At 37.4% G+C, this 19,386-nt stretch overlaps 1 pseudogene; it reads left to right on the top strand.

Moving 5' to 3' along the window:
- Window positions 1-5,545: 5,545 nt before the first annotated feature.
- Window positions 5,546-15,220, top strand: LOC136280748 (tetratricopeptide repeat protein 28-like; annotated as a pseudogene).
- Window positions 15,221-19,386: the final 4,166 nt, after the last annotated feature.

The following is a 19,386-nucleotide window of genomic DNA, read 5'->3' on the forward strand; positions in this document are numbered from 1 at the left end:
GTATATGTCTCGTTGACTGTGTTTTAAATACGGACTCCTGTTAAATATGGACTGTTGTTGTTTGTGTACTTCACGCGGTGCTTTTAGAACGAAGAATACTCTCGTTATTTGTGCATTTTGCGTGGCACTTTTAGTAGTGCGAGGATTTTCTTGTTTGTGCACTTCGTGCGGTGGTTTTTTGGTGAAAAAGTCTCCCTAAGGACATTCATGGATAGACAGGACAGCCTTACGACTCGTTTCGTTTCCATGGTGTCCGTAATGAATATTCATGGTCGACGAATCGTACCACTCGTACGAATCGATGCACCACCATCAGGGCTCGATGGTGTGAGGTGAAAAACTGTCAGTCTCCCAAGTGAGAGGCACGGGTCGTACGCCTTTTAATTACATTAGACGACTCCTACGAGTCATACGACTCGTGAATATATTAAACTACTTGTATCGATCCGTAGTTTTGGACATACTTGGATCAATCTTCACGAACAAATTGCCATCCTAAAGAAATGCCGCGGAAATGACTATCATTATTATTTTTATCATTATTATTATTTAATCGATGATAGTCAATACAGGGTCATTCTTTTACTCTCAGCAAAAGAGTCATTTTTCGGGGGGCGGTCCCAAAAATATGAACACAAGGCGCAAATTTCAACGACTACACCAGTTGCAAACATTAATTACAGATTCACTGAAATGATTGCTTGGATTCATTGAAGTTACTTGATCAAAACAACTCACACATCAAACTTTAGTTTTCTTTATAGGTAATCGCGTTTAAGTTTTATATTTTCTTCATAGTAACTATGGTGATAAAATCAGGGATGTCCTAACTTCTCAGTAAGCAGCATTCGTCATCAGGGTGACCCTTACGACATGCACACCAAAAAAAGGGCAATAAGTAACTCCCATACTGATACAGGATGAAGTTTAATGAGTATGGAGATCAAAGGTATGAAAATTATGGATTGAGCAAGATTTTTCAGTTTTGATATGAGAATGTAAATTACACGATCCATTGATAACTGCTTGGTCAATGGGAAAAAATTTTCAATTATTACCCTTTGCACTAATGAGGCAGTAGAGCCGTTATGTTGCAGTGTTATCAAGGCATATGTGTATGTCAGAGTAGACGAAACTCATTCTGGTGAGGGAATCAACTCTAGGGTTTCAATCCTAACTTAATGTGGCACAGATTTTCCTAACTTTTATTAACCAAAGTTAGGGGTGAAAGGGACTGTGAACAAGGATTGAAGGGGGGGGGGGGATTAAAAAGAAAACAAACACCAGCACATTGCATAAAGTATCGATCTTTGATAACTGTAACTTTCGTTGTTCTTTGATTTGATTTGAAAACTAGTGTTGCGACGCTGGGAAACAAGCTTCAGAGTATACTCCGCCTATTGGAGGGCATTACAGCAATAGGCTGAATTTTTGTACAAGAGTTCTGCAAAAAAAATTCTCGTGGGTTAGTCCACGAGAGAGTCTCAGAAAATTTTTTAAGAGGTTGAGGAAGAGAAGGGCAAGATGTGATATCTTCATGTTTCACTGATATTGAGCAACATAGACCTTACGCTTACCTCGCAAAAACGTTTGGGATTAAAAACCAATTGAAAAGGCGAAGACGCAGAACATCAAGGTAATGGTAAAGGCATTAGTGATTCACTTGATAGAAGGAAAAAAAGGGGCTGGAATGAAAACACAAGAATAAATCGGTAAAATGAGAAGCATTCTTTGATTCGTTGATTGGGTTTTAGAGAGCCGATTTGAGACATAATTGTTTGTTCAAGATTTTTGCGGCTTTTCAAACTGTAGGAGAATGGTGGAGAGAGAAGTGGAACGATTGGGGTGATACTGCTTTGTCATTCCTTTCTATGTCACGAAGGTGTTCGCGGAATCGGTTGCCTTGTCGTCTTCCCGTTTCGGCGAGGTAAAAAGATTTTCAATAAGTGTAAGTTATGCCATAGATGACATAGGCAGAGGTAAAGATGAAAGGATTAGTGACCAGAATGAACGACTTGGTACTTGATATTCCTCAACGTTATGGATTAAAGAAATAGTTTTGCGTCGTGCGCGCGAGTATTTAAAAGCTCAGGGTTGAACACTTGTTTGGAGTGCACTTCGCGGCGCGAAGTTGGCAAAACCAGAGTCATCCTTAGATAAACATCGAAGTATAGGAAACCGAGAGTAAGGAATGACTTTCTTGACATGTGATAAGTGCGAAGATGAATACAATAAAAAAACCGGAGGAATCTGTCGGCCGGTGCATAGACCGTTGCTTTCGATAGAAGCTTTGATATCTAGAAAAGCCGAAGGAGTGTCGGTCGGAAATTTCCCAGGTATAGTTCAGGGCCTTGTGAAACGAATTGACACCGGTTATGGTTAGAGGAAGTGTGGCTTATACAGTCGTTAATATAGCGACCGTAGATCTCAGGTTTTAGGCCATTGTATTATTTTTAAAACTGTTATTTGCAACTGGGTTACATCTTGGCTACACCATTATTTCTTAATTAGAGTTTTCCCCGGAGGAAAAACAATTCCTCCTTGTTTTTTTTTACCGGTTACCATGTTTCCATGTACAGCAGAGCTCTTTCCCTCTGTATACAAACCACATAGACCCGACAATTCCTTGCTAAATTATGCTTAACTATGACACCAATTTTCCACATAATCGCAATAATGCCTGGAAAAATGTGCAATAGTAATCCATAACGTCAGCCACTGGAATGGTTTGGCTATACTGCGTCAGCGAGAGACCGAAAAGAGCAGATTGGTGAAAAAATAGACTGTTCAGTAAAGGATGTTACAATTTCTGTATATTAATCATGTCTAACTCAGCTCGCTTACTGCAAAGTTTTCTCTTCTAAAAGGGTATCTGGGATTATATGAACTGGAAAAACTGGCATTTGCCTTGTTAAAACCACTTTTTTTAATATCAGCGTACCTTCTTGCGTAAACTTTTCTATTTACACAAAACTGGAGTACACGCTGGTTACAGAGTTTAATTACAAGAGAGGTGTAAAACGAAACATTTAATTTCCAAATAGCATGTTCTGCATGTTTTTCGTTGTTTCCTTGCAATCACTCTGTCTGAGAGTTTCGTTAATATATTCGTTAAAAAAATATAGGACAAGGAGTGTCTTTCGTAAAGATTGCGATTGATACAAAATAAATGTCACAGTCTTTAACTTAAAGTTTAACAGAACATGCGCGTTCATTCTGCTACATTCTGATCTTATTTTCGGTTACTGGGGAGCTTAAGGTAGGAAGCCACGAATTCCTTGTTGAAGTTAAAATGAGTAAGAGACAGTATCCAGCCTCTTTATAGAGACTCGAGGAGAAGTGAAACCAAGAAGCGTTTCCTAGAAGTACGCGTGGATAGCAATTGAGAGGAAGCCTATTACAAGCGGCAAAAATTCAAAAGATGAGACCCAGTGTTATTAAAAAAAAGGGAAAGCGAGCTCTAAAGAGTTGAAAAGTTGCACCACGACTTCCATTTCGATATCCTGAAGACAAACCAAATTTTTTAAAGAAAATTTTAACACTAAACTAGACTTCTTCAGGGAGTTTTACAAGTTAACACTAAACGCCTGTATTTATAAGCCATAGTTAGCGGCTTTTCGGGAGCCAATGACCATAAACGCTTGGCGGACATACGAAAAGGAAAAGGTGAAGCTGTGAAAAATTTGAAAATTTTTTTGGGCAGGGTGAGAATAATATTTGGGGCCACGGTTTCAGTTAGCTAAAAACCGTGTGAATAAAGAAGTTCTACAACTACTGTTCTCAGAGTGCTGTTCACTAGTTTTGTTTTAAAAAATTGCACCACGACTTCCGTTTCGATATCCTGAGGACTAACCAAAGAGGGCGTAAGTAAAGTAAGTTTAAACTCACCTTTCTGAGACGTTATCAATAAATGCGCACTTGAAGAATTGAAGGAAGAAATAGCTTTGTGTCTTTCCAACTTTGTTGATATATAACTGAAAAAAAGGTTATTTTACACATCTTTGTCCGGTAGAAAGACAAAGCTTCTTAGTTTGATTTCGGCGATTAAATAGGGATGAAATTGATAAGAGTAAAAGCATTGTTATCTTAGTGTTGGGAATACAAAAGAAAAAATATGTATCTCAAGCTATTCAGAAAAACGTAAAAAGGAATCTGATCTTTTGATATTCCCATAACGCTCATATTTTACAATTTAGATCAATTGATATCTTCTATATTTATGAAAAAGTAGTCTATTTAGCATTTTAAAATACTCTCTTTATAGTGCTTCTGATTTTAAATAAGAAACACAGTGTGAAAACAGGTGTTCGGTTTCTGTCGCTACTGACTCTTCAGGTAGGCTTGGCTCAAATTTTGCTTGTGGAGGCAATATTAACCCGTCTACTAGTGAAGAAAGTAATTGTTAACCGTTATGGTCAACAAAGAACTCCTTTATTTTTAATTCTATCAAAGTTAACATCTTTTGTCAATAGGTAACTGTAACTGTAAACAATTTCTTCTTTTTAACCTCTTTACTTACTTTCCTATTAAAAAATTTGTTCATAGACTACGTAGCTCGTTAATTCAAAAGAAAAGGGTGGTTTCTTGGGTACGTCATTCCTCCTACAACTTTTCGGTCTATCATATTGTTAGGTAACAGTCTTTTTTTTGTTCTACCGCATCTTAACTTCAACATTTGGCATTCTTTATGGATGTGCGATACGTAAACAAATTAGCTTGAACCATAGCATTTACTTTTTGGAGTTTTCAATGGATTAAAATTGCTTCAGTAGGCATAACTGGAGCATTACTTACCCATAGAGGTGGTCACCGTGGAAACCGTAGGTCAATTTTCACGCCGAATCCACGATAAGAGATTAATCCCAAGCCATACAAACGGTTTTTTTTTCTTTTGAAAATATTAAAAATATTATAAGTATTAAACTGCAAGGTGAAATGATCGCAAGAATTCGACCTGATAGGAGATTAACAGAGAAAATAACATTTGAAGACATTACATAACAATGAGATCCGCAGAAAATTCTTGGACATTTTTTTTGCTCACTTTCGACTGTGGTTGACTGTAGTTAGGCATTATCTGGAAAGTCTTTCGCTGATTCGCTTTCGTAGTACAGAATCAGACACAATTTTGATGTCGACAGTTAAAATAACACATTGCAAGTTTGAAACTACAATACGTACATATGCAAGGTTCTGCGTAACCTCTGTGCACTCGTTGTGCTGAGTCGTCCGCTAAACAGCTGAACAAGGGTGTGGACGTGCCTGCAATATAGCTGTTTGCGCATGCTTAACGTAACCTCTTATGTACAAGACTGATCGAAAAGTTGTTTACCTCTCTCCGGTTCGATTGGCAATGCTCTTCGGCAAGGAAAAGAAATACGACCTGGCGATTCAAATATTGAATCGATAAATCAAATCCACGCTGTGATTTAAGGTAGGACTAAACTTGAAAACGTTTGGAATTTTTTTCTCGTAGCAGCCCTAGATGAACCGTCACTTTATGCAGGCCGTTTATTTAAAAATTTTTGCCTTTCGAAGCAGATTATTTGGAAACGCAGTTGTTGTTTAAGGTATGGCTAGACTTGAAAGCATTTGGAAATGTTCTTGCTCATAGTAAACTCTGCTGAAAAGTCACGTAATACAGATGGCCGTTTCTTTATATATCATGACTTTTTAAGCCGATATTCAGACTACGTACTTTTTTGAGCTTTTTTCCTGAGAGCGGAAATGTGAAATGTGGTCGATGCATGACCACCGAACATTTCAAATAATAAAGTTTTGAGAATATTCGAATGACGTAGTCACGAAGTTTCTTTGATAAATTATTTGTATGCCGAAATTCTATGAAGTTTTGTGCGCTTACCTTTGAATCAAGGCCGAATGAACCGAATTGTGTCCGCGCATAATTCGCGTGAAGAGTTCGGTAAAATTTTTTTAAGTGCTTATCTAAACTAAAAGCCAAGAAAGCGGAGCTCAGTTTCCCAAGAACAAATACTGATCCAAGATTTAATTTCATTTCGTTCAGAAATATCGAATACAAAGTTAACCGTTAGAATAAAGGTCCGAAGTTTTGAGAATTTTCCGCTTTGCAAACTGTGTAGTGACAAAGGGAAACAACGAAAAAATATTATAAATGCGACCTTAGGTCGAAGTTTATTCAGTTAAAATGGCATAGTAGATAAAGATGTATGTTATATAATTATCATGAAATCAAGTTGCTACGGTGAAGAGAATTTTGAAACTTAAGGTTTATTCCTCTTTTAATTTTTAGACGAATTCCGCAAATTTGAATATAACTGAGCCCAACGAATTGTTCATGGTATATTATCATGTACTGTGGATATATTAATTGCAGTCCTGTCAATATTTTTTCTTCAAATAATTAAACATTGTAGTTAAATTCGGAATAGTGTGAAGACGTCGATCAAAGCTTGAAGATTGTGAGTTAATCATTTGATTCACTTTAGTGAGGCAAAATACAGCCTAATTAAAACCGATTCGACAGAAAATATTCAGTTTAAGTGGTGGACATCTGAAGTGAGGCGTGATTCAGTGCGGATGTGGTTGAAAGGTTTCAATAGGGTATTGTTATGCTACACATCATTTGTATTGTTTTAGGCCGTTTGATGGCTGGGCAGGATTGACGAATATTATTAAACTATTGATAAGTTTCTCCACTATCCGAAATCACCGTGCTAGAGGCTCTTCATTTCCATAAAATTTACATTTTCTTAAATATTTAAAGTCACCAGCTTTTGAGATCAGTTGATAAATCCGACGACGGCCAGCGAGCACCCTCCAGCCTTTGTTTTTGCTTTGTATTGTTTTAATATCTTTTTTTCTTCCTTACGGCCTCGCTCTTATCATAGAAATTTCAAGAATAATTAATAACTTAAAACCTTTTATTACAATAAAAAGAACCTTGTGCTGTACTTATTCTTGGACTTGCACCCGCATATCACTGTTGGTTGAATAATATCCTGACTCAGTAGTGCATACAGCTCTGCTTTGTAAGTGACATGATGAGTGTCATTCAAAATTGTTTAGTCTTAAGTTATCTGCACATCGCGTGTCAGTGGCTGAAAGCTGCTAGTGTTACTCATTATCACTGCGACTATTGACAATGAAGTACTGAGATGAACTGCTGTGCTACGTGGCTTAGACTTTGATACTATAAAACTTTGATACTATAAAACTTTGATACTATAAAATTTAATGATAGTTTCCCCTTAAGATGACATTGTTATATGGCTTTTCTTTTCTTATTGGTTGTTGTGGCGAGTTTTTTTAATTTTCTAAATCCCTTAGGTACAAATCTTTTAAATACTTTTCGCACCATTGATTTATGCTTATTCATTTCGGTTTTTTAATGAGTTGAGTTATGCACTATTATTTTCGCGCCTTATGAAAATTACACCGCCCCAAATTCACGTTTCACGCTCCTTCTTGTAATGTGTATTATTTTTGCTTCTATGTAAACTTTTCCCCCACGACTGCTTCATTTTATTCCCTCAGCATTTGGGAAGTTCTGTCTTGTCATATCTTTGTATTAATTTTTTCTCGTGTTATTTGTTAGTATATTTTTGCAGAGGTCCCTATTCTGTTTCCTAGGAATTTACTTCTTTATATGTATACTTGAAAAGAGTTAGTAAATCGAATGTTGAGTAAACATGTATAATTTCAAAAAGCGGGCCATTGCTTCTTCAAAGGTTTTACATCTTCGCGATTTATTTAACATCAATCAGCTGATTAGGTGTTACTGTTGTCAGTCACGAAACGAAACGTAACGTGAAATATTATAAGAATGCGAAGCCTATTTCTGCAAGAAACCAGTATTACGTCCTTTTCTTCGCTTCACAAGGGTTGTTCAGTGTTTTTCGAATGGAATCACTGTCCTGATTTTCCAGGTCAATTTTCAAAAACTTGAAGCTAAAGTGGAATAGAACGAAACACGCTGAATTAACTCCGATAAAATTCTTGCAATGTGGCAGATGAGTTAAAATTGTAAGGCCATTTGATCGGGGACCATACTTTACATAAATTTGTAAGAAATCCTGTAAAATAATGAAAGGTAAGAAAATTAAGGGCTTCCTGCTTTTTTCCTTCTTTTTAGCAACGGAGCCATCAAAACGCAAAGGCAATCAGGTAAGTAAACAGAGCACAGGTGTGGAAATAAAGATAAGAATTAGTTGTCTCAGTTTCTTGTGGATATAACCATCCTCAGGGAAACGCCATTTTTTTATAGTGTGGATAAGGCTGCATATGTCCTGCTGTCTGCGAAAGTAGTCATTGCTTATAACTTTTGACAGAAGACACGCAATTGCCTTACGATGCGCTAGATTCTGAGTTGAGAGGTTCAAGTTCGAGACCAGGCCGGGTGAGTGTGTTTGTTCTTAAGCAAAACACTACACTTTAACAGTTACTCTCTCCGCTCAGAGCGAATTATTATGGAAGCCTGAAGAGATGATAGGAATAACCTTGCAATGGACTGGCATCCCATCCAGGGTGAGCAGTAATACTCTTAGGCGCTTCGTCCTATGGAAACTGGGATAGGCTTTGGCTGGATGGTTCACTCGGCTCGAGTACAGGCTTTACCCTATAGCTTTTTAGTGCGTTTTCTCACTTTAGTATATCTTACACAGGTCGTTGCTCATTCGTTTAGTAATCCTCGGCAGCATCGAAAGTCACGATTTTCTAGTTTCACTCAGAGTCAAAGCATGGAATCTATTCCTCATCTGTTTATGATATCGCAAAACAATTTCGATAAAATTTGTTAAAGATTTAAATTTTAAACAGTGTACTGTCGCTGTATCGTAAAGCACTGCTCACGGATTGAAGCGTACAGAATAAATATCTCTTTCTGACAGAGTTCCTTCCGTACTGTAAATTACATATCTACTTTTTGTCCGCTCGGATTTAAAAGTCCAGCTAACACCTCTTTTTTCTCAAAAATTTCAGATATGGCGGAAGCTGAAAGCTTAAATTTTGACGATGAAACCTCGATAGGTATGGAAGAGAACATGATGGAAAAAAAAATTAAAACAAAAAAAAAAGATAAGTAAAACTAAGAAAAATAATCTGATTCGTAAGTGAACTAAGAATATTAGGTCAGCTAATGAAAAAAAAATTGTTAAATTGAATAATATTGAGAACTAATGATTTTACTTTACAAACTCTTCCTCCCTCTGTTACTAGGGGGAGCGATGAGGGGTGGAGGAGTAATAAATAGGCAAAGCACAGTAACTATGATACACTGCTAGCGCAAATGATCGTCTTGTGATTTTGTTAGCTATAGCGAAGGTGTATCTGATGGAGGGTGACGACAAGTACAGAAATAAACAGCCTCATAACGCGATACACTTTTACTCTGAGGGCCTCCAAGTAAACTGTAGGGATGATCAACTGAATGCCGAACTTTACAGCAAAAGGGCAGAAGCAAGTTTCTACTTAGGTAAGAATGTTTTAATTTTTTTTCGTACTGGTTTAACCTCCGAATGCATCCCCGGCTTGACTTAAGTTCTTGTTCGAATACGGAAAGTAAAATTTGATGGTAAAGATGAATTATTTTAAAATAATCTCCTGAAGTTCGTAAAGCCATAAGCTCAACTCGAAAAGGTTTCATTGTTACACTATTCATTCCTTGTAGAAGCAAGGCCTTGTAGACGTACACAATAGAAGTTAATAAACATTCTGTGTACCTTAGCCTTCCTTTTAAGCATGATTTAAGCATATCAAAAGGTGAAGCTCGTTTCTGACTTTTGCCTTATCAGCACTCTCTTGTTAGTCTTAGACAAATATTTTACAATAAGAAATTAAAAAATGTTAAAGGTTGACCTGTAACCCTTAACATACAGTTTGTGGCCATTAAGGGGAGGCTATTAAAAGTAAAAATATCGTTTTTCTGTTGGTAATCTTGCACTTCTTGATGTCTGCTGCTTTTTTCTTGCTCATAATGTTCACATGTTGACTTTTCCTCCTTTTGCTTCATTGCTTTATTCTTTCTTTTCCAGGTTATTACAAAGAAACCCTGGATGATGCATCAGTTGCTGTTGCGTTGGATCCAACTTTGATTAAAGCCATAGAATTAGGTAAGTTAATCGATAAATTGAGTCAAGGTAACTAACGAGGTGCCATAAATAAGACTAATAAATGGTGAATAATACATGGCGCACGTAGATATGCAATTTCTCTTTGAATGTGTAACTCGGTAGCTCAAAAATGAGTGCAGCGAACGAGTGATGTTTCGAGTTGAACGCAAGAAGACAAATTCAATATCTACAGACAACTATGTATTAATTTGTTTATTTTATCAACACCAGAAGCCTTTGCTTATGAGAAAAGTCGACTTAAGTAATGATGAAAGCTGTGCCAGTCATTCATCGGCCTGACAGAATGGCGCGAAAGGCGAGTGACGTGTCAGTAGCTGATTGGCTATATCAATCACACGTAAATTATTATCGTAATATTATACGTGTGCTGTTACGGTTTTTCCAAGGGATGGAAATCCTTGAAATAACCAGATTTTATATAATAAGTGGAAGTCATGTCTTAACGTGATAAGATCAAAACTGGTTTAATCACTCTCTTGGTAATCTATCTGCCTCGGTTGTGTAAAACCGGAGCCAGCTATTTTCAAAAATCCGATCAACGATAGGATAACTGTCTGAACTGGAAACTTTTGCTAAGGGAAATATTATTTATCTTCATGCTGTCACACAATCATCTAATGCTGATGATTTGAAACTATGCTAAATTTGATCTCCCCCTCATTTATGTTGGAGAGAGCTTTTCCTCCGCATTATTTCACTCAAGGACACATTCACTTTCATGCATGTATCAGCACGTAAGTTCAAATCAATCAAACCACGCCTCTCCTTAAAATCGAAGTAGGTGTTTTTGTCATGTGACGGAAGCAAAAGGGCGTCAGCGGCTATGTACTGATTGATAACTTGTGAACAGAATTTGGTTCGATTTCATGAAAGAAAGAAGAATTTTTTTCACTACCGAACAAAAGTTAGCGAACTGCATTCAACCAATTGCCATTCGTCTTTAGGAGCCAGTGCTTGTGTGCAGCTTCAATTACAAGCAGAGGCCATTCAGTGGTGTCAGAAGGGACTGGCAGTATCCTTTGTTTAGGTTTTAGGAATATATCCCCACATCTTGACTGTTTCAGAATCTCAATCAATTTAGGCGATTTGTTTTTATTGCTTGCTCCATTCCGATCAAAAAAGGCGTATGTTTTATTCATAAGTCAGTCAGTGGCAAGAAGGCATCCAAAGATATGGAGTTTAAATGGTCTCAGCGTTTTGGGTAAGTTCAATTATCAGAAATGAATTGCTGATTGGTATTTGAGGTACACTTCCACTGCATGAGTCTTTCAATCGACATTATAATAAACGCAGACCAGACAGAGTCTACATCATATTTAAACGGATTTGATCTTAAGATACGGATAAGAATAAGTTTGCACTCGTTTGTGCACTCGTTTCTCCTTTAAAAAAGGAAACAAGATTATCTTACTGACTGCTGGGAGCATATACACTTCTCCCTTAATAACCACTCACTCTATCGGTTAATTTGCTTTGCATTTATGGTTCATATTTATTTTTTATTGACCCGATCTTGCAGCAACGGTTATGAACACTCAGCAAGTGGCTGGGAGAAATAAAATTGCCATGTATGTGTATGGGAGAGAAAAAAAGTGTGAATTCTTATGGCTATACGAGTAAGACAAATGTGTAAGTATCAAGTGATAACAAAGAGCTGTAAGTTAAATGAATCAGTCTTTACTCTACGAAGATTGTAAAGTGCAATGACGTCTTGGAAAACTTATGGAGACTATGTACTGGTGAGGCACACGCAGTTCAAGAAACATTGGAGACATGGAAGAAAGAGGGCGAACTGACAATAAATCCCGAGAAATCCCAGGCAAGAAATTGGAAAATCAGTTCATTCACACCAACGCACGCGAAACAAGCAAAAACAAAGGCTGGATCATGTGGGATGCCCTTTTAAATATTTAACTTCTCTCATTCTTACAACGAAATTTGAAAAGAAAGTGAGACTTCAAAACAATATTTGATGGGAAAATTGTTCTTCTCTTGATAAAACAATGGCCTTGGTAGAATAACTGGTTTATTAAGAGTTTGGAATGGCCAACTGGGGAAATATACTGTAAACATAGATACTTAATGATGGAACTCTAATTGCGTAGTATAGGTGAAAAGATGAAACTGAGGGACCGTCTATTCAATCTTCCTCTTATTGATATGTTACCTGAACTTAAAAGGCGCAATTTGTTTTACTTAAGGCCTACAAAAAGAATCATACCGAGCTGAAGCAATTGCAAAAGCACTCCAAGAATTAGAAGTTGCTAAAGAAGAAGAAAAAGAAGGTGATGTGGGGAATGCAAATGAAAGTCTTTGGAATAATCCTAACCAATCAGGAAATTTGAAGAAGGCTATCGAGTATAATGAACGTCGTCTGAAGACTGCTAAGAAAATGCAAGACAAGATTGGGGAAGGAATGGCTTATGAAAATCTGGCCGATCTCTTCCATTGTTCAGGAGATTTTAGGCGGGCCGTCGAGTACCATAAGCTTCATTTAAAAAATTTCCAAAGAAATAGGAGAGAAATCACTTGAGGGAAGGGTTTATGGAAATCTTGGAATTTCCTACCGTGCGTTTGGCGATTTCGAGAAGGCCATCGAGTGCTATGAGTGTAGTCTTAAGATTGCTAAGGAAGTGGGAAACAAAGTTGGAGAGGGAGCGGCTTGTGGAAATCTCGGCTTGGCGTATCGTGCGTTGGGAGATTTCAAGAAGGCCATCTATTACCATGAATGCCATCTAAGAATTGCCAAAGAAGTGGGAGACAAAGTTGGAGAGGGAGGAGTGTATAGTAATCTGGGAAACGTCTTTCGTGGATTAGGATATCTTACGAAGGCCATCGCTTACCATGGATGTCATCTAAAAATTGCTAAAGAAGTAGGAGACAAAGCTGGAGAGGGAATGGCCTATGGAAATCTCGGCTCAGATTTTCGTGCGTTGGCAGATTTTAAGAGGGCCATCGAATATCATGAATGCCATCTACGACTTTCCAAAGAAGTGAGGGACAAAGCTGGAGAAGGAAGGGCTTATGGAAATCTTGGCAATACCTATCACAGCTTAGGAGACTTCAAAAGGGCTATTGAATACCACAAGCGCGATTTAAGAATTGCCAGAGAAGTGGGAGACAAAGCTGGAGAGGGAAGGGCTTTTGGAAATCTTGGCATCGCTTTTCATAGTTTGGGAGATCTCAAGAAGGCTATCGAGTGCTATAAGTGGGATTTGGAAATTGCTAAAGAAGTAGGAGACAAAGCTGGAGAGGAAGCGGCTTATGGAAACCTTGGAAATGCATATGATCAATTAGGAGATTTCAAAACGTCTATCGAGTACGGGAAACGTTTCCTAAACTTTGCCGAAGAGCAAGGACAAAAATCTGTTCAAGCAGCAGCTTATGGAAATCTAGGCTCGACCTATGACAAATTAGGATATATTAGTAAGTCCATCGAGTGCCAAAAGTGTCTTTTACAAATTGCCAAAGAAATAGGAGACAGAACTTTAGAGGGAGGGGCTTATGGAAATCTCGGAAACACCTACTATAAATCAGGAGACTTTAAGAAAGCCATTGAATATTATGAACTTCGTCAAAAAGTTGCTAAAGAAGTAGGAGACAAAGCTGCAGTTTCCGTTTCATTTTATCAACTCGGTCAGAGCTTTGAAGGTAAGGGATCGTCAACGAATGCTCTTGAATGCTATCGTCCCAGTGTGATGATGTTTAATGAAATCAGAGCCGCTCTCGAGTTTAAAGACGAGTGGAAGATTAATTATCGTGATACATATAGTCATGCATACAATAATTTGTGGCGTCTGCATTTAAACCGTGGTGAAGTAATTGATGCTTTGTTTTATGCCGAGGAAGGACGAGCCCAAGCTTTAAGGGATCTCATGGAGGATAAGTAAGGGCTTAAGGAAGCAAACTCTCAGTCTCACTTTTTCGAAAGGTCAGCTAACTTCTCCCCTACATCTATTCCATCGACAACAGTTTTTGTAGCGTTTAGTGAGAAAGAAATCTTCCTCTGGGTTATAAACAGCGATTGCGAGGTCAAATTGAGAAGAAGGGGAATAGAAGACCATTCATTAGAACAGAATGTGCGAACTTTTATCACCTCTTTAAACCACAGTCTTCTTAAGGAGATAACTGTACGAGATGGCATTAAATGCGAAAATCGCTCGCTTGACGAGCCTTGTGATGTGACATTGACGACTGAGAGAGCCCCTGTTAGTGTTTCTCACTCTACTCCACCCGGAGAAAGCTTAAAGAAGATGAGTGACATTATCATTGCTCCTATAGCTGATCGGTTTCATGGAAATGACCTCATACTCGTTCCTGAAGGTCCATTTTGTTTGGTACCCTATGTAGCATTGGTGAACCCAATCCTGAAATATCTGTCTGAGCTTTATAAGATCCGTATGATGCCATCTCTGAGCACTTTGAAATTGGTCACTTATTGTCCAACAGAGTCCCACAATAAAACCGGCGCACTACTTGTTGGAGATCCGTGCTTAGAGGAAGTTCTTTATGATGGTAAAAGATTGTGTGAGCTGCCATTTGCGAAGAAGGAAGTAGAGATGATTGGAAGAATTCTCTGCACGGCCCCCCTCATCGGAAAAAAGGCTACTAAAGGTGAAGTTTTGAAGCGACTCTCGACGGTTGCCTTGATACATATCGCAGCACATGGCAGCATGGAAACGGGAGAAATTGCCTTGGCACCAAACCCTATTCGAGAATCCCATCGTCCCAGAGAGAAAGACTTTCTACTGACAATGGCGGATGTTTTACAGGCTCAGCTGCGGGCAAGATTGGTTGTGTTGAGTTGTTGTCATAGCGCTCGTGGAGAAATAAAGGCTGAGGGGTTAGTTGGCATTGCTCGAGCATTTTTAGGTGCCGGGGCTCGTTCCGTTTTGGTGTCCCTGTGGGCAATTGATGACGAAGCCACTTTCCAGTTCATGAAACATTTCTATAAAGAACTAGTTAGAGGAAGAAGGGTCTGTGAAGCTCTGGACCAAGCCATGAAATGTATGAGAGAGTCTGGAGATTTCAGGGAAGTGAAACATTGGGCACCATTTGCTCTCATCGGGGATGATGACACTCTTGAGCTGAATGGAATCGATGCAATCTAGTTGCTGCTCAATGTAATTATTACTTGTTTTGGGATTTTTTTAACAGACTTTCTCTAGGATGCTTAAACTGCCTTTTAACATCAAATCTTACAAATATTATGCTTTTGTATTTTTGTTTGCGATATGAATCTCTCACCCACCCTCTAAAATCTCAATTACAAGCGGCAGAAGTTATTTTTTAACCATTTTATTCGAGATTTCGCAGCTGCCATAGCTGGGCCTTGGTCAGGGGCTTTTAAACATTGGATAAGGTCACATTTCGCAGTCTGGAAGAATTTGTAGATTAGTGGAGGAAAAAGGTGACTTTTCTAGACACTGTATCAGCTGTGAATTGTACTTGCCCCGAAAAAAGGAGAAGAGGGCCGAAGTTTTCAAAAAACTACACCATGATTTTATTTCTCAAAATACATGATTTTTTGCTGTTGCTGACTCTTTTTTTCTCCCCTTAGATGGTTGCTGAAAAAATAAGGTGGATTCAAACTAGAATTATCGTTGTTCTTTAACCTAGACTAATACTGGAATGGACCTTGTTGTGATGAATCCATGTAATGCGATGGACAGTGTTGTTTCACCTTTGAAATAGTTAAGAGACTGAGCAAAATACTTCATCATAATTTAGGAGTTTACAAGCAAAATGGTCCGTTTAGCACGGTGAAAGTGAACTCTTAACTCGAAAAGGTATACGCTTATTTTATGGTAATTCGTAAAGAGCCATAGTCACTGATATTATTTGATATATTTTAACTTATCTGATTTTAAAATCGGCTTTATAGCATAAGTATGCATAATTTTAATGTATGAATGCTTTTAATTTAGGAGTTAGTAAGACAAGAGGTTGGGTCTCAAAACATACGAACAATATATTTTATTAATGAGATATCGGTTCTTGATTTTCAAAAGGTACAATAGCTACCAAGCAATTTTTATTCAGAACTCTTATCAAATATTTTAAGTCATGGATCATCCAAATACTGCCGATGGACGTTGTGATAATGTGGTTTTTATCCTAATTTGCGGTAATAGTCTTGAAGCAATTTCATTAACCAAGTTTATTTAAGTGACTGGTTCTTTGTAAAATAGGAATTGCATTTAAACTTAAGTCTAAGTACGAAAATAGTTTGGAGATGTTGTCACATTTTCAATAAGAAAATCAGTGAAACCACTGGAGGTCTTGAGCGCAGTTTGCTTTAGGGGATGGCTCGTTACTTTAAGCTGTTATTTCTAAGAGACCAATCCTAAATAAGAGTAGCGAAATATTAGTTCAAATTTTTCAGTTAGAAGTTAATAAATAACTTCTAAAGTTTCTCCTTCCGCACAGAAGTTGCATCTAGATTAAAAAGAAAGGAAGAGGAGTCAAACTATGCACAGTGTTAAATAACGAGATTGCGGGATCTGTTGAACTAATTTGAACTTATAAACAATCAACTGGGATTGGTGTTTTGTTTTTGAATTTGTTTAAGTTACCTTGAATATTGTCTACACCTTTTTAGTAGGCAGGTGTTACATTAATTGACTGTTGACATCAATCAAATAGTTGAACGATTGTTCATGTTTATTTTAGAATGAAAGTGTAGAGGTATTATGTCAAAGGAAGTGCTTTGCATTCGGGATTGGCTTCTAAGTATATGCGCGTGGAACAACTTATTCAATTGCAGTAATTTAGATAATACTTTCTGGTACAGTTTTTAACCCAAAGGGATATAGCTAACTTCGAACTTTTATATATGCTAAAACTGATTTTCTTTTAAAGTACAATATTCCTTTTTTCGGATGTTCTTTTGACTATGAAGCTGAGTAATTATTTTTGGTCTTCACTCTTTTGACCTAATACTAGCTTTTAACTGACTATTTCTTCCTGGAATTTTTAGAATGACTGATTTAGTACCATGATCTGATGTTTCGCTTTTTTTGCTACTTGAACTGAAGCCATGCCAAACCAATGTTTTACAGCTACCGGTAATAATAATTTTGGCTATTGTTTCACAACTTGTAATTAGTTTTTACTGGCTATCTCTTTCTGAAATTTCCAAAGTCACTTGACCTGAGCTATGTCAAACGAATATTTTACAGCTAATGAGAAATAATATTTTCTATTGTTTCACAGCCTGTGAAATGATTTCCATTGGTGTGACTGGAATCACTATTTTCTAGTTGATATACAAAAAGTTGGCGTTATCGTTGTTAGGCCCTTTTACAAATTCGAACTGTTTACTTTTGTTAAAAGTTATTATTACGCAATTACCTTTGAAGTGTTTTTCTGTAAACGTATTTATCTTGCACTTAAATGAATTCCATCATAGTTGTACCTCGTAATTTTTAATGAAGCCATACTGGAGTTCATACTGGAGTTCAAACAAACAGTGGAAATCTAGATTCTGTCCATTGTTAGTAGACTCTGTTTAACAGTAAAGCAGTTCGATAGAATTGGCGTAAGAGTTGTTATGCTCCTTTGCTATCTTTACTGGCATCTACCTGATAAATTATTCAGGACTTTTTTACAGCTGTTTTTTGTTATTTTCGTAGCAACTGCTTCGGCTGTATTTATGATCTGTCTTTCGGTGACGGGTGTAATCTTTACCTCCTGATGGACCTTTAAGCACGCATCACTTGTATCAACTAGAGCATAATGTACACTGTTGGGGGATTGAACTTAAAGAAATTCTTATCAATTTCAAGTCAGAATCTTAAGTGAGAAGCAATCAAAGTATAATTCAGCTTATAATGTAACTTAGACTTTTTATATTCACTACTAAATGTCTCTAAACAATCGAAAACATTTATATCGAGAACTTAAACAAGAATGGAAAAACATTTGTGGATTGGAAATATAGTTTTCAAATTTACGCAGACCTTTTTTTAGTAATAAGCAAATATTTCCATCCTTACACATGGATAGCTATAGAAAGTTAATGGCTGAAAACGAACGTATCTTGCTTGTACCGGGTTTTTCAGAATGTTCTTCACCACCCTAAGCTTCAAAGACCTGCAAACAAATATGAATAATCAGTGATATTTTGGCACCATGAAAAAGAAGATGGAAAAAAAATCTCCTCTAGAACTATTTGGAAAAAAAACAAACCAAAGTAAGATATGCTCTCCTGGGCAGCATAAGATCTGAACAGCTAAGTGCAAATAGACTGCTGCAGTGTCAGCCGCAAGCAACTGCAGGCGGCTGTAAGCTCCAGTGTTAGTGGCACTAAGGGCAGTGGACCGAAGTCGTAACAATCGCAAGCTTCTTTTATCCGAAATAATCTTTGCTTGTATGAAACAGCGCAAATTTGATTTTCTCGTGTTCAAATTTGGCACGAACGTTGAGTGAGCGAAAAGGAACAAAGGTATCTGTAATTTTTTCAGGTGACTTTAATCCAGTGTTCACTTAAAAACACCTTGTCAACTTGTTATTCTTGATGTGTCATCCACTCAAGTCCATTTGCCGAAAAGATAATCTTGTAGCTCTTCTTAAGTGCTCCGTTTTTCTTCCTACCGCACACACCCAGCGCAGTACTCCCATATCCACTTGTATGAAGTCATCGGTGATTTTAGAGGTCTTTTGACACCAACCCGTATTTCCGTTGAGACGTCCTTTGTGTGCATAATAATACATGTAATGAGAGCTTGCAGTTATTTGGGCGTCGGGAATTAGGGTCTCACTTTCAACTCCCATCGGTTTGCAAACTAAACGAGAAAAAAAAAGAAAGAAAAAAAACGAACTGTGCTTACATTTATTACTATATAATATTTAAATCATCTAATCATTAATATGAACTTTTTAAGGTACTCCTGCTTCATGGTCATAAACTAAATTAAAACAGGTTGAAAGAGAAAAGTGAATATCATGTTAATGTTAATTGGTTATTCTACCTAAGTCTGTTTTAAAATGTGTCCAGATAGTTTTCGCCTCCTTTCTCTATGGACTGTACAAAAATTAATCTTCACCTTTCGATTCCATGTTGCAAAATTCATGAACAGGAGTTTCTGGTATACCGGACTTCAGCCAGTACATTCCGATGACCGCTTGTCTTCCTTCATTCGCTTTGATCTCTTCGCAGGATTCTCTGGGTAGTTCAAAAAGGAAACCGAGAGAAACTGAAAGGAAGAAGAGGACATTGATCTTACAATTTTTTCAAATCACGGAAAGAAAATGAAAAAATATGTTTAATTTAAGG

The sequence above is a fragment of the Pocillopora verrucosa genome, chromosome 5 (assembly GCF_036669915.1).
Source record: "Pocillopora verrucosa isolate sample1 chromosome 5, ASM3666991v2, whole genome shotgun sequence".
Lineage (NCBI taxonomy): Eukaryota > Metazoa > Cnidaria > Anthozoa > Scleractinia > Pocilloporidae > Pocillopora > Pocillopora verrucosa.